The sequence below is a fragment of the Carcharodon carcharias genome, chromosome 36 (genome assembly GCF_017639515.1).
Source record: "Carcharodon carcharias isolate sCarCar2 chromosome 36, sCarCar2.pri, whole genome shotgun sequence".
NCBI classification, from domain to species: domain Eukaryota; kingdom Metazoa; phylum Chordata; class Chondrichthyes; order Lamniformes; family Lamnidae; genus Carcharodon; species Carcharodon carcharias.
The window spans coordinates 4590204-4601020 of record NC_054502.1 but is presented as its reverse complement, the minus strand read 5'-3'; positions in this window follow the sequence as shown (position 1 = coordinate 4601020).

Below are 10817 nucleotides of genomic sequence, written 5' to 3'. Positions count from 1 at the left end.
CCCCTATCCCTGTCCCGGGGTCAGTCCTCAACCCCTGTCCGTGTCCTGGGGTCAGCGCTCTGGCCCCTGTTCCTGTCCTGGGGTCAGTGCTCCGGCCCCTGTTCCTGTCCCGGGGTCAGCACTCCAGCCCCTGTCCCTGTCCCTGTCCCGGGGTCAGCGCTCCAGCCTCCTGTCCCTGTCCCGGGGTCAGCGCTCCAGCCTCCTGTCCCTGTCCCGGGGTCAGCACTCCAGCCCCCTGTCCCTGTCCCAGGGTCAGCGGTCCAGCCCCTGTCCCTGTCCCGGGGTCAGCGCTCCGGCCCCTTTACTTGCCCAGGGGTCAGTGCTCCGGCGCCCTGTCTCTGTCCCGGGGTCAGTGCTCCGGCCCCTGTCCCTGTCCCGGTGTCAGCGCACCAGCCCCTGTCCCTGTCCCGGGGATCAGAGGTCCAGCCCCTGGCCCTGTCCCAGGGTCAGTGCTTTGGCCCCTGTCCCTGTCCTGGGGTCAGCACTCCAGCCTCCTGTCCCTGTCCCAGGGTCAACGCTCCAGCCCCCTGTCCGTGTCCCAGGGTCAGCGCTCCAGCCCCCTGTCCCTGTCCCAGGGTCAACGCTCCAGCCCCCTGTCCCTGTCCCAGGGTCAGAGGTCCAGACCCTGTCCCTGTCCCGGAGTCAGCACTCCAGCCCCCTGTCCCTGTCCCGGGGTCAGCGCTCCAGCCCCTATCCCTCTCACGGGGTCAGCGCTCCGGCCCCCTGTCTCTGTCCCGGGTTCAGTGCTCCGGCCCCTGTCCCTGTCCTGGGGTCAGTGCTCCGGCCCCTGTCCCTGTCCTGGGGTCAGTGCTCCGGCCCCTGTCCCTGTCCCGGTGTCAGCGCTCCGGCCCCTGTCCCTGTCCCGGGGTCAGAGGTCCAGCCCCTGGCCCTGTCCCGGAGTCAGTGCTCTGGCCCCTGTCCCTGTCCTGGGGTCAGTGCTCCGGCCCTTGTCCCTGTCCCGGGGTCAGTGCTCTGACCTGTCTCTGTCCCGGGGTCAGTGCTCTGGCCCCTGTCCCTGTCCTGGGGTCAATGCTCCAGCCCCTGTCCCTGTCCCGGGGTCAGTGCTCTGGCCCCTGTCCCTGTCCAGGGTCAACGGTCCGGCCCCTGTCCCTGTCCCGGGGTCAGTCCTCAACCCCTGTCCCTGTCCTGGGGTCAGCGCTCTGGCCCCTGTTCCTGTTCTGGCGTCAGTGCTCCGGCCCCTGTCCCTGTCCCGGGGTCAGCACTCCAGCCCCTGTCCCTGTCCCGGGGTCAGCGCTCCAGCCTCTTGTCCCTGTCCCGGGGTCAGCGATCCAGCCTCCTGTCCCTGTCCCGGGGTCAGCACTCCAGCCTCCTGTCCCTGTCCCGGGGTCAGCGCTCCAGCCCGTCCCTGTCCCGGGGTCAGAGGTCCAGCCCCTCCCTGTCCCGGGGTCAGAGGTCCAGCCCCTGTCCCTGTCCCGGAGTCAGCACTCCAGCCCCCTGTCCCTGTCCTGGGGTCAGAGGTCCAGCCCCTGTCCATATCCCGGGGTCAGCGCTCCGGCCCCCTGTCTCTGTCCCGGGGTCAGAGGTCCAGCCCCTGTCCATATCCCGGGGTCAGCACTCCAGCCCCCTGTCCCTGTCCCGGGGTCAGAGGTCCAGCCCCTGGCCCTGTCCTGGGGTCAGTGCTCTGGCCCCTGTCTCTGTCCTGGGGTCAGCGCTCCGGCCCCCTGTCTCTGTCCCGGGTTCAGTGCTCCGGCCCCTGTCCCTGTCCTGGGGTCAGTGCTCCGGCTCCTGTCCCTGTCCTGGGGTCAGTGCTCCGGCCCCTGTCCCTGTCCCGGTGTCAGCGCTCCGGCCCCTGTCCCTGTCCCGGGGTCAGAGGTCCAGCCCCTGGCCCTGTCCCGGAGTCAGTGCTCTGGCCCCTGTCCCTGTCCTGGGGTCAGTGCTCCGGCCCTTGTCCCTGTCCCGGGGTCAGTGCTCTGACCTGTCTCTGTCCCGGGGTCAGTGCTCTGGCCCCTGTCCCTGTCCTGGGGTCAATGCTCCAGCCCTTGTCCCTGTCCCGGGGTCAGTGCTCTGGCCCCTGTCCCTGTCCAGGGTCAACGGTCCGGCCCCTGTCCCTGTCCCGGGGTCAGTCCTCAACCCCTGTCCCTGTCCTGGGGTCAGCGCTCTGGCCCCTGTTCCTGTTCTGGCGTCAGTGCTCCGGCCCCTGTCCCTGTCCCGGGGTCAGCACTCCAGCCCCTGTCCCTGTCCCGGGGTCAGCGCTCCAGCCTCTTGTCCCTGTCCCGGGGTCAGCGATCCAGCCTCCTGTCCCTGTCCCGGGGTCAGCACTCCAGCCTCAGGTCCCTGTCCCGGGGTCAGCGCTCCAGCCCGTCCCTGTCCCGGGGTCAGAGGTCCAGCCCCTCCCTGTCCCGGGGTCAGAGGTCCAGCCCCTGTCCCTGTCCCGGAGTCAGCACTCCAGCCCCCTGTCCCTGTCCTGGGGTCAGAGGTCCAGCCCCTGTCCATATCCCGGGGTCAGCGCTCCGGCCCCCTGTCTCTGTCCCGGGGTCAGAGGTCCAGCCCCTGTCCATATCCCGGGGTCAGCACTCCAGCCCCCTGTCCCTGTCCCGGGGTCAGAGGTCCAGCCCCTGGCCCTGTCCTGGGGTCAGTGCTCTGGCCCCTGTCTCTGTCCTGGGGTCAGTGGTCTGGCCCCTGTCTCTGTCCTGGGGTCAGTGGTCTGGCCCCTGTCCCTGTCCCTGGGTCAGTGCTCCGGCCCTGTCCCCTTCACAGGGTCAGAGCTCCAGCCCCTGTCCCGGGGTCAGCACTCCAGCCTCCTGTCCCTGTCCCTGGGTCAGTACACCGGCCCCTGTCCCTGTCCCAGGGTCAGTGCTTCTGCCCCCTGTCCCTGTCCCGGGGGCAATGCTCCGGCCCCTGTCCCTGACCCAGGGTCAGTGCTCAGGCCCCTGTCCCTCTCTCGGTGTCAGGGGTCCAGCCCCTGTCCCTGTCCCTGACCCGGAGTCAGTGGTCCGGCCTCTGTCCCTGGGTCAATGGTCTGGCCCCTGTTCCTGTCGCGGGGTCAATGCTCTGGCCTCTGTCCCTGTCCAGGGGTCAGTGCTCCGGCCCCTGTCCCTGTGCCGGGGTCAGCACTCTGGCCCCTGTCCCTGTCCTGGGGTCAGTGCTCTGGCCCCTGTCCCTGTCCTGGGGTCAGTGCTCTGGCCCCTGTCCCTGTCCTGGGGTCAATGCTCCAGCCCCTGTCCCTGTCCTGGGGTCAATGCTCCAGCCCCTGTCCCTGTCCCGCGGTCAGATGTCCAGCCCCTGTCCCTGTCCTGGGGTCAGTGCTCCGGCCCTTGTCCCTGTCCCGGGGTCAGTGCTCTGACCTGTCTCTGTCTCGGGGTCAGTGCTCTGGCCCCTGTCCCTGTCCTGGGGTCAGCGCTCCAGCCTCCTGTCCCTGAACCGGGGTCAGTCCTCAACCCCTGTCCCTGTCCTGGGGTCAGCGCTGCGGCCCCTGTCCCTGTCCCGGGGGCAGCGCTCCGGCCCCTATCCCTGTCCCGGGGTCAGTCCTCAACCCCTGTCCCTGTCCTGGGGTCAGCGCTCTGGCCCCTGTTCCTGTCCTGGGGTCAGTGCTCCGGCCCCTGTTCCTGTCCCGGGGTCAGCACTCCAGCCCCTGTCCCTGTCCCTGTCCCGGGGTCAGCGCTCCAGCCTCCTGTCCCTGTCCCGGGGTCAGCGCTCCAGCCTCCTGTCCCTGTCCCGGGGTCAGCACTCCAGCCTCCTGTCCCTGTCCCAGGGTCAGCGGTCCAGCCCCTGTCCCTGTCCCGGGGTCAGCGCTCCGGCCCCTTTACTTGCCCAGGGGTCAGTGCTCCGGCGCCCTGTCTCTGTCCCGGGGTCAGTGCTCCGGCCCCTGTCCCTGTCCCGGTGTCAGCGCACCAGCCCCTGTCCCTGTCCCGGGGTCAGAGGTCCAGCCCCTGGCCCTGTCCCGGGGTCAGTACTCTGGCCCCTGTCCCTTTCCCAGGGTCAGTGCTCCAGCCTCCTGTCCCTGTCCTGGGGTCAGTGCTCAGGCCCGTGTCCCTGTCCCGGGGTCAGCGCTCTGGCCCCTGTCCCTGTCCAGGGGTCAGTGCTCCGGCCCCTGTCCCTGGCCTGGTGTCAGCCCTCCAGCCCCCTGTCCCTGTCCCGCAGTCAGAGGTCCAGCCCCTGTCCCTGTCCTGGGGTCAGTGCTCCGGCCCTTGTCCCTGTCCCGGGGTCAGTGCTCCGGCAGTTCCCTGTCCCGGGGTCAGCACTCCAGCCCCTGTCCCTGTCTCGGGGTCAGGGGTCCAGCCCCTGTCCCTGTCCCTGACACGGAGTCAGTGGTCCGGCCTCTGTCCCTGGGTCAATGGTCTGGCCCCTGTCCCTGTCTCGGGGTCAGGGGTCCAGCCCCTGTCCCTGTCCCTGACCCGGAGTCAGTGGTCCGGCCTCTGTCCCTGGGTCAATGGTCTGGCCCCTGTTCCTGTCGCGGGGTCAATGCTCTGGCCCCTGTCCCTGTTCTGGAGTCAGGGCTCCGTTCCCCTGTCCCTGTCCCAGTGTCAGGTCTCCGTCCCACTGTCCCTGTCCCAGTGTCAGGGCTCTGGCCCCCTGTCCCGGGGTCAACACTCTAGCCCCTGTCCCAGTGTCAGCGCTCCGGCCCCTTTACTCGCCCCGGGGTCAGTGCTCAGGCCCCTGTCCCTGTCCCGGGGTCAGCGCTCCAGCCCCCTTTCTCTGTCCCGGGGTCAGCGCTCCAGTCCCTTGTCCAGGTCCCGGGGTCAGCGCTCCAGTCCCTTGTCCAGGTCCCGGGGTCAGCGCTCCAGTCCCTTGTCCCTGTCCCGGGGTCAGCGCTCCAGTCACTTGTCCATGTCCCGGGGTCAGCGCTCCAGCCCCCTGTCCCTGTCCCGGGGTCAGCGCTCCAGCCCCTATCCCTCTCACGGGGTCAGCTCTCCGGCGCCCTGTCTCTGTCCCGGGGTCAGTGCTCCGGCCCCTGTCCCTGTCCCGGTGTCAGCGCACCAGCCCCTGTCCCTGTCCCGGAGTCAGTGCTCTGCCCCGTGTCCCTGTCCCGGGGTCAGTGCTCAGCCCCTGTCCCTGTCCCGGGGTCAGTGCTCAGCCCCTGTCCCTGTCCAGGGGTCAGTGCTCCGGACCCTGTCCCTGTCCATGGGTCAGCACTGCGGCCCCTGTCCCTATTTCGGGGTCAGTGCTCCAGCCCCCTGTCCCTGTCCTGGGGTCAGCGCTCCAGCCTCCTGTCCCTGTCCTGGGGTCAGTGCTCTGGCCCGTGTCCCTGTCCCGGGGTAGCACTCCAGCCCCTGTCCCTGTCCCTGGGTCAGTGCTTCGGCCCTGTCCCTGTCCCAGGGTCAGAGCTCCAGCCCCCTGTCCCGGGGTCAGCACTCCAGCCTCCTCTCCCTGTCCTGGGGTCAGTACTCCGGCCCCTGTCCCTGTCCCGGGGTCAATGCTCCAGCCCCTGTCCCTGACCCGGGGTCAGCGCTCCGGCCCCTGTCCCGTTCCCGGGGTCAGTGCTCCGGCCCTTGTCCCTGTCCTGGGGTCAGCACTCCAGCCCCTGTCCCTGTCCCGGGGTCAGCACTCCAGCCCCTGTCCCTGTCCCAGTGTCAGCGCTCCAGCCTCTGTCCCTGTCCCGGGGTCAGTACTCCGGCCCCTGTCCCTGTCCCGGGGTCAGTGCTCTGGCCCCTGTCTCTGTCCTGGGTTCAGTGGTCTGGCCCCTGTCCCTGTCCCAGGGTCAGTGCTCAGGCCCCTGTCCCTCTCTCGGTGTCAGGGGTCCAGCCTCCTGTCCCTGTCCCTGACCCGGAGTCAGTGGTCCAGCCTCTGTCCCTGGGTCAATGGTCTGGCCCCTGTTCCTGTCGCGGGGTCAATGCTCTGGCCTCTGTCCCTGTCCAGGGGTCAGTGCTCCGGCCCCTGTCCCTGTGCCGGGATCAGCACTCTGGCCCCTGTCCCTGTCCTGGGGTCAGTGCTCCGGCCCCTGTCCCTGTCCTGGGGTCAGTGCTCTGGCCCCTGTCCCTGTCCTGGGGTCAATGCTCCAGCCCCTGTCCCTGTCCCGGGGTCAGTGCTCCGGCCCCTGACCCTGTCCAGGGTCAATGGTCCGGCCCCTGTCCCTGTCCCGAGGTCAGCGCTCCAGCCTCCTGTCCCTGTCCCGGAGTCAGCACTCCAGCCCCCTGTCCCTGTCCCGGTGTCAGCGCACCAGCCCCTGTCCCTGTCCCGGGGTCAGAGGTCCAGCACCTGGCCCTGTCCCGGGGTCAGTGCTCTGGCCCCTGTCCCTGTCCTGGGGTCAGTGCTCCGGCCCTTGTCCCTGTCCCGGGGTCAGTGCTCTGACCTGTCTCTGTCCCGGGGTCAGTGCTCTGGCCCCTGTCCCTGTCCTGGGGTCAATGCTCCAGCCCCTGTCCCTGTCCCGGGGTCAGTGCTCTGGCTCCTGTCCCTGTCCAGGGTCAATGGTCCGGCCCCTGTCCCTGTCCCGAGGTCAGCGCTCCAGCCTCCTGTCCCTGTCCCGGAGTCAGCACTCCAGCCCCCTGTCCCTGTCCCGGTGTCAGCGCACCAGCCCCTGTCCCTGTCCTGGGGTCAGTGCTCTGGCCCCTGTCCCTGTCCTGGGGTCAGTGCTCTGGCCCCTGTCCCTGTCCTGGGGTCAGTGCTCTGGCCCCTGTCTCTGTCCTGGGGTCAGCACTCCGGCCCCTGTCCCTATTTCGGGGTCAATTCTCCTGCCCCCTGTCTCTGTCCCGGGGTCAGTACTCCGCCCCTGTACCTGTCTCGGGGTCAGGGGTCCAGCCCCTGTCCCTGACCCGGAGTCAGTGGTCCGGCCTCTGTCCCTGGGTCAATGGTCTGGCCCCTGTTCCTGTCGCAGGATCAATGCTCTGGCCCCTGTCCCTGTTCTGGGGTCAGGGCTCCGTCCCCCTGTCCCTGTCCCAGTGTCAGGGCTCTGGCCCCCTGTCCCGGGGTCAGCACTCTAGCCCCTGTCCCAGTGTCAGCGCTCCGGCCACTTTACTCGCCCCGGGGTCAGTGCTCAGGCCCCTGTCCCTGTCCCTGGGTCAGTGCTCCAGCCTCAGGTCCCTGTCCCGGGGTCAGCGCTCCAGCCCCCTGTCTCTGTCCCGGGGTCAGCACTCCAGTCCCTTGTCCATGTCCCGGGGTCAGAGGTCCAGCCCCTGTCCCTGTCCCGGGGTCAGAGGTCCAGCCCCTGTCCCTGTCCCGGAGTCAGCACTCCAGCCCCCTGTCCCTGTCCCGGGGTCAAAGGTCCAGCCCCTGTCCATATCCCGGGGTCAGCGCTCCGGCCCCCTGTCTCTGTCCCGGGGTCAGAGGTCCAGCCCCTGTCCATATCCCGGGGTCAGCACTCCAGCCCCCTGTCCCTGTCCCGGGGTCAGAGGTCCAGCCCCTGGCCCTGTCCTGGGGTCAGTGCTCTGGCCCCTGTCCCTGTCCTGGGGTCAGTGCTCTGGCCCCTGTCCCTGTCCTGGGGTCAGTGCTCTGGCCCCTGTCTCTGTCCTGGGGTCAGTGGTCTGGCCCCTGTCACTGTCCTGGGGTCAGTGGTCTGGCCCCTGTCCCTGTCCCTGGGTCAGTGCTCCGGCCCTGTCCCCTTCACAGGGTCAGAGCTCCAGCCCCTGTCCCGGGGTCAGCACTCCAGCCTCCTGTCCCTGTCCCTGGGTCAGTACACCGGCCCCTGTCCCTGTCCCAGGGTCAGTGCTTCTGCCCCCTGTCCCTGTCCCGGGGGCAATGCTCCGGCCCCTGTCCCTGACCCAGGGTCAGTGCTCAGGCCCCTGTCCCTGTCCCGGTGTCAGCGCACCAGCCCCTGTCCCTGTCCCGGGGTCAGAGGTCCAGCCCCTGGCCCTGTCCTGGGGTCAGTGCTCTGGCCCCTGTCCCTGTCCTGGGGTCAGTGCTCTGGCCCCTGTCCCTGTCCTGGGGTCAGTGCTCTGGCCCCTGTCTCTGTCCTGGGGTCAGTGGTCTGGCCCCTGTCCCTGTCCCTGGGTCAGTGCTCCGGCCCTGTCCCCTTCACAGGGTCAGAGCTCCAGCCTCCTGTCCCTGTCCCTGGGTCAGTACTCCGGCCCCTGTCCCTGTCCCAGGGTCAGTGCTTCAGCCCCCTGTCCCTGTCCCGGGGGCAATGCTCCGGCCCCTGTCCCTGTCCCAGGGTCAGTGCTCAGGCCCCTGTCCCTCTCTCGGTGTCAGGGGTCCAGCCCCTGTCCCTGTCCCTGACCCGGAGTCAGTGGTCCGGCCTCTGTCCCTGGGTCAATGGTCTGGCCCCTGTTCCTGTCGCAGGATCAATGCTCTGGCCCCTGTCCCTGTTCTGGGGTCAGGGCTCCGTCCCCCTGTCCCTGTCCCAGTGTCAGGGCTCTGGCCCCCTGTCCCGGGGTCAGCGCTCTAGCCCCTGTCCCAGTGTCAGCGCTCCGGCCACTTTACTCGCCCCGGGGTCAGTGCTCAGGCCCCTGTCCCTGTCCCTGGGTCAGTGCTCCAGCCCCAGGTCCCTGTCCCGGGGTCAGCGCTCCAGCCCCCTGTATCTGTCCCGGGGTCAGCACTCCAGTCCCTTGTCCATGTCCCGGGGTCAGAGGTCCAGCCCCTGTCCCTGTCCCGGGGTCAGAGGTCCAGCCCCTGTCCCTGTCCCGGAGTCAGCCCTCCAGCCCCCTGTCCCTGTCCCGGGGTCAGAGGTCCAGCCCCTGTCCATATCCCGGGGTCAGCGCTCCGGCCCCCTGTCTCTGTCCCGGGGTCAGAGGTCCAGCCCCTGGCCCTGTCCCGGGGTCAGTGCTCTGGCCCCTGTCCCTGTCGTGGAGTCAGTGCTCTGGCCCCTGTCCCTGTCCTGGGGTCAGTGCTCTGGCCCCTGTCCCTGTCCTGGGGTCAGTGGTCTGGCCCCTGTCACTGTCCTGGGGTCAGTGGTCTGGCCCCTGTCCCTGTCCCGGGAGCAATGCTCCGGCCCCTGTCCCTGTCCCGGGGGCAATGCTCCGGCCCCTGTCCCTGTCCCAGGGTCAGTACTCCGGCCCCTGTCCCTCTCTCGGTGTCAGGGGTCCAGCCCCTGTCCCTGTCCCTGACCCGGAGTCAGTGGTCCGGCCTCTGTCCCTGGGTCAATGGTCTGGCCCCTGTTCCTGTCGTGGGGTCAGCACTCTGGCCCCTGTCCCTGTCCTGGGGTCAATGCTCCAGCCCCTGTCCCTGTCCTGGGGTCAATGCTCCAGCCCCTGTCCCTGTCCCGCGGTCAGATGTCCAGCCCCTTTCCCTGTCCTGGGGTCAGTGCTCCAGCCCTTGTCCCTGTCCCGGGGTCAGTGCTCTGACCTATCTCTGTCCCGGGGTCAGTACTCCGCCCCTGTACCTGTCTCGGGGTCAGGGGTCCAGCCCCTGTCCCTGACCCGGAGTCAGTGGTCCGGCCTCTGTCCCTGGGTCAATGGTCTGGCCCCTGTTCCTGTCGCAGGATCAATGCTCTGGCCCCTGTCCCTGTTCTGGGGTCAGGGCTCCGTCCCCCTGTCCCTGTCCCAGTGTCAGGGCTCTGGCCCCCTGTCCCGGGGTCAGCACTCTAGCCCCTGTCCCAGTGTCAGCGCTCCGGCCACTTTACTCGCCCTGGGGTCAGTGCTCAGGCCCCTGTCCCTGTCCCTGGGTCAGTGCTCCAGCCTCAGGTCCCTGTCCCGGGGTCAGCGCTCCAGCCCCCTGTCTCTGTCCCGGGGTCAGCACTCCAGTCCCTTGTCCATGTCCCGGGGTCAGAGGTCCAGCCCCTGTCCCTGTCCCGGGGTCAGAGGTCCAGCCCCTGTCCCTGTCCCGGAGTCAGCACTCCAGCCCCCTGTCCCTGTCCCGGGGTCAGAGGTCCAGCCCCTGTCCATATCCCGGGGTCAGCGCTCCGGCCCCCTGTCTCTGTCCCGGGGTCAGAGGTCCAGCCCCTGTCCATATCCCGGGGTCAGCACTCCAGCCCCCTGTCCCTGTCCCGGGGTCAGAGGTCCAGCCCCTGGCCCTGTCCTGGGGTCAGTGCTCTGGCCCCTGTCCCTGTCCTGGGGTCAGTGCTCTGGCCCCTGTCCCTGTCCTGGGGTCAGTGCTCTGGCCCCTGTCTCTGTCCTGGGGTCAGTGGTCTGGCCCCTGTCTCTGTCCTGGGGTCAGTGGTCTGGCCCCTGTCCCTGTCCCTGGGTCAGTGCTCCGGCCCTGTCCCCTTCACAGGGTCAGAGCTCCAGCCCCTGTCCCGGGGTCAGCACTCCAGCCTCCTGTCCCTGTCCCTGGGTCAGTACACCGGCCCCTATCCCTGTCCCAGGGTCAGTGCTTCTGCCCCCTGTCCCTGTCCCGGGGGCAATGCTCCGGCCCCTGTCCCTGACCCAGGGTCAGTGCTCAGGCCCCTGTCCCTGTCCCGGTGTCAGCGCACCAGCCCCTGTCCCTGTCCCGGGGTCAGAGGTCCAGCCCCTGGCCCTGTCCTGGGGTCAGTGCTCTGGCCCCTGTCCCTGTCCTGGGGTCAGTGCTCTGGCCCTGTCCCTGTCCTGGGGTCAGTGCTCTGGCCCCTGTCTCTGTCCTGGGGTCAGTGGTCTGGCCCCTGTCCCTGTCCCTGGGTCAGTGCTCCGGCCCTGTCCCCTTCACAGGGTCAGAGCTCCAGCCTCCTGTCCCTGTCCCTGGGTCAGTACTCCGGCCCCTGTCCCTGTCCCAGGGTCAGTGCTTCAGCCCCCTGTCCCTGTCCCGGGGGCAATGCTCCGGCCCCTGTCCCTGTCCCAGGGTCAGTGCTCAGGCCCCTGTCCCTCTCTCGGTGTCAGGGGTCCAGCCCCTGTCCCTGTCCCTGACCCGGAGTCAGTGGTCCGGCCTCTGTCCCTGGGTCAATGGTCTGGCCCCTGTTCCTGTCGCAGGATCAATGCTCTGGCCCCTGTCCCTGTTCTGGGGTCAGGGCTCCGTCCACCTGTCCCTGTCCCAGTGTCAGGGCTCTGGCCCCCTGTCCCGGGGTCAGCACTCTAGCC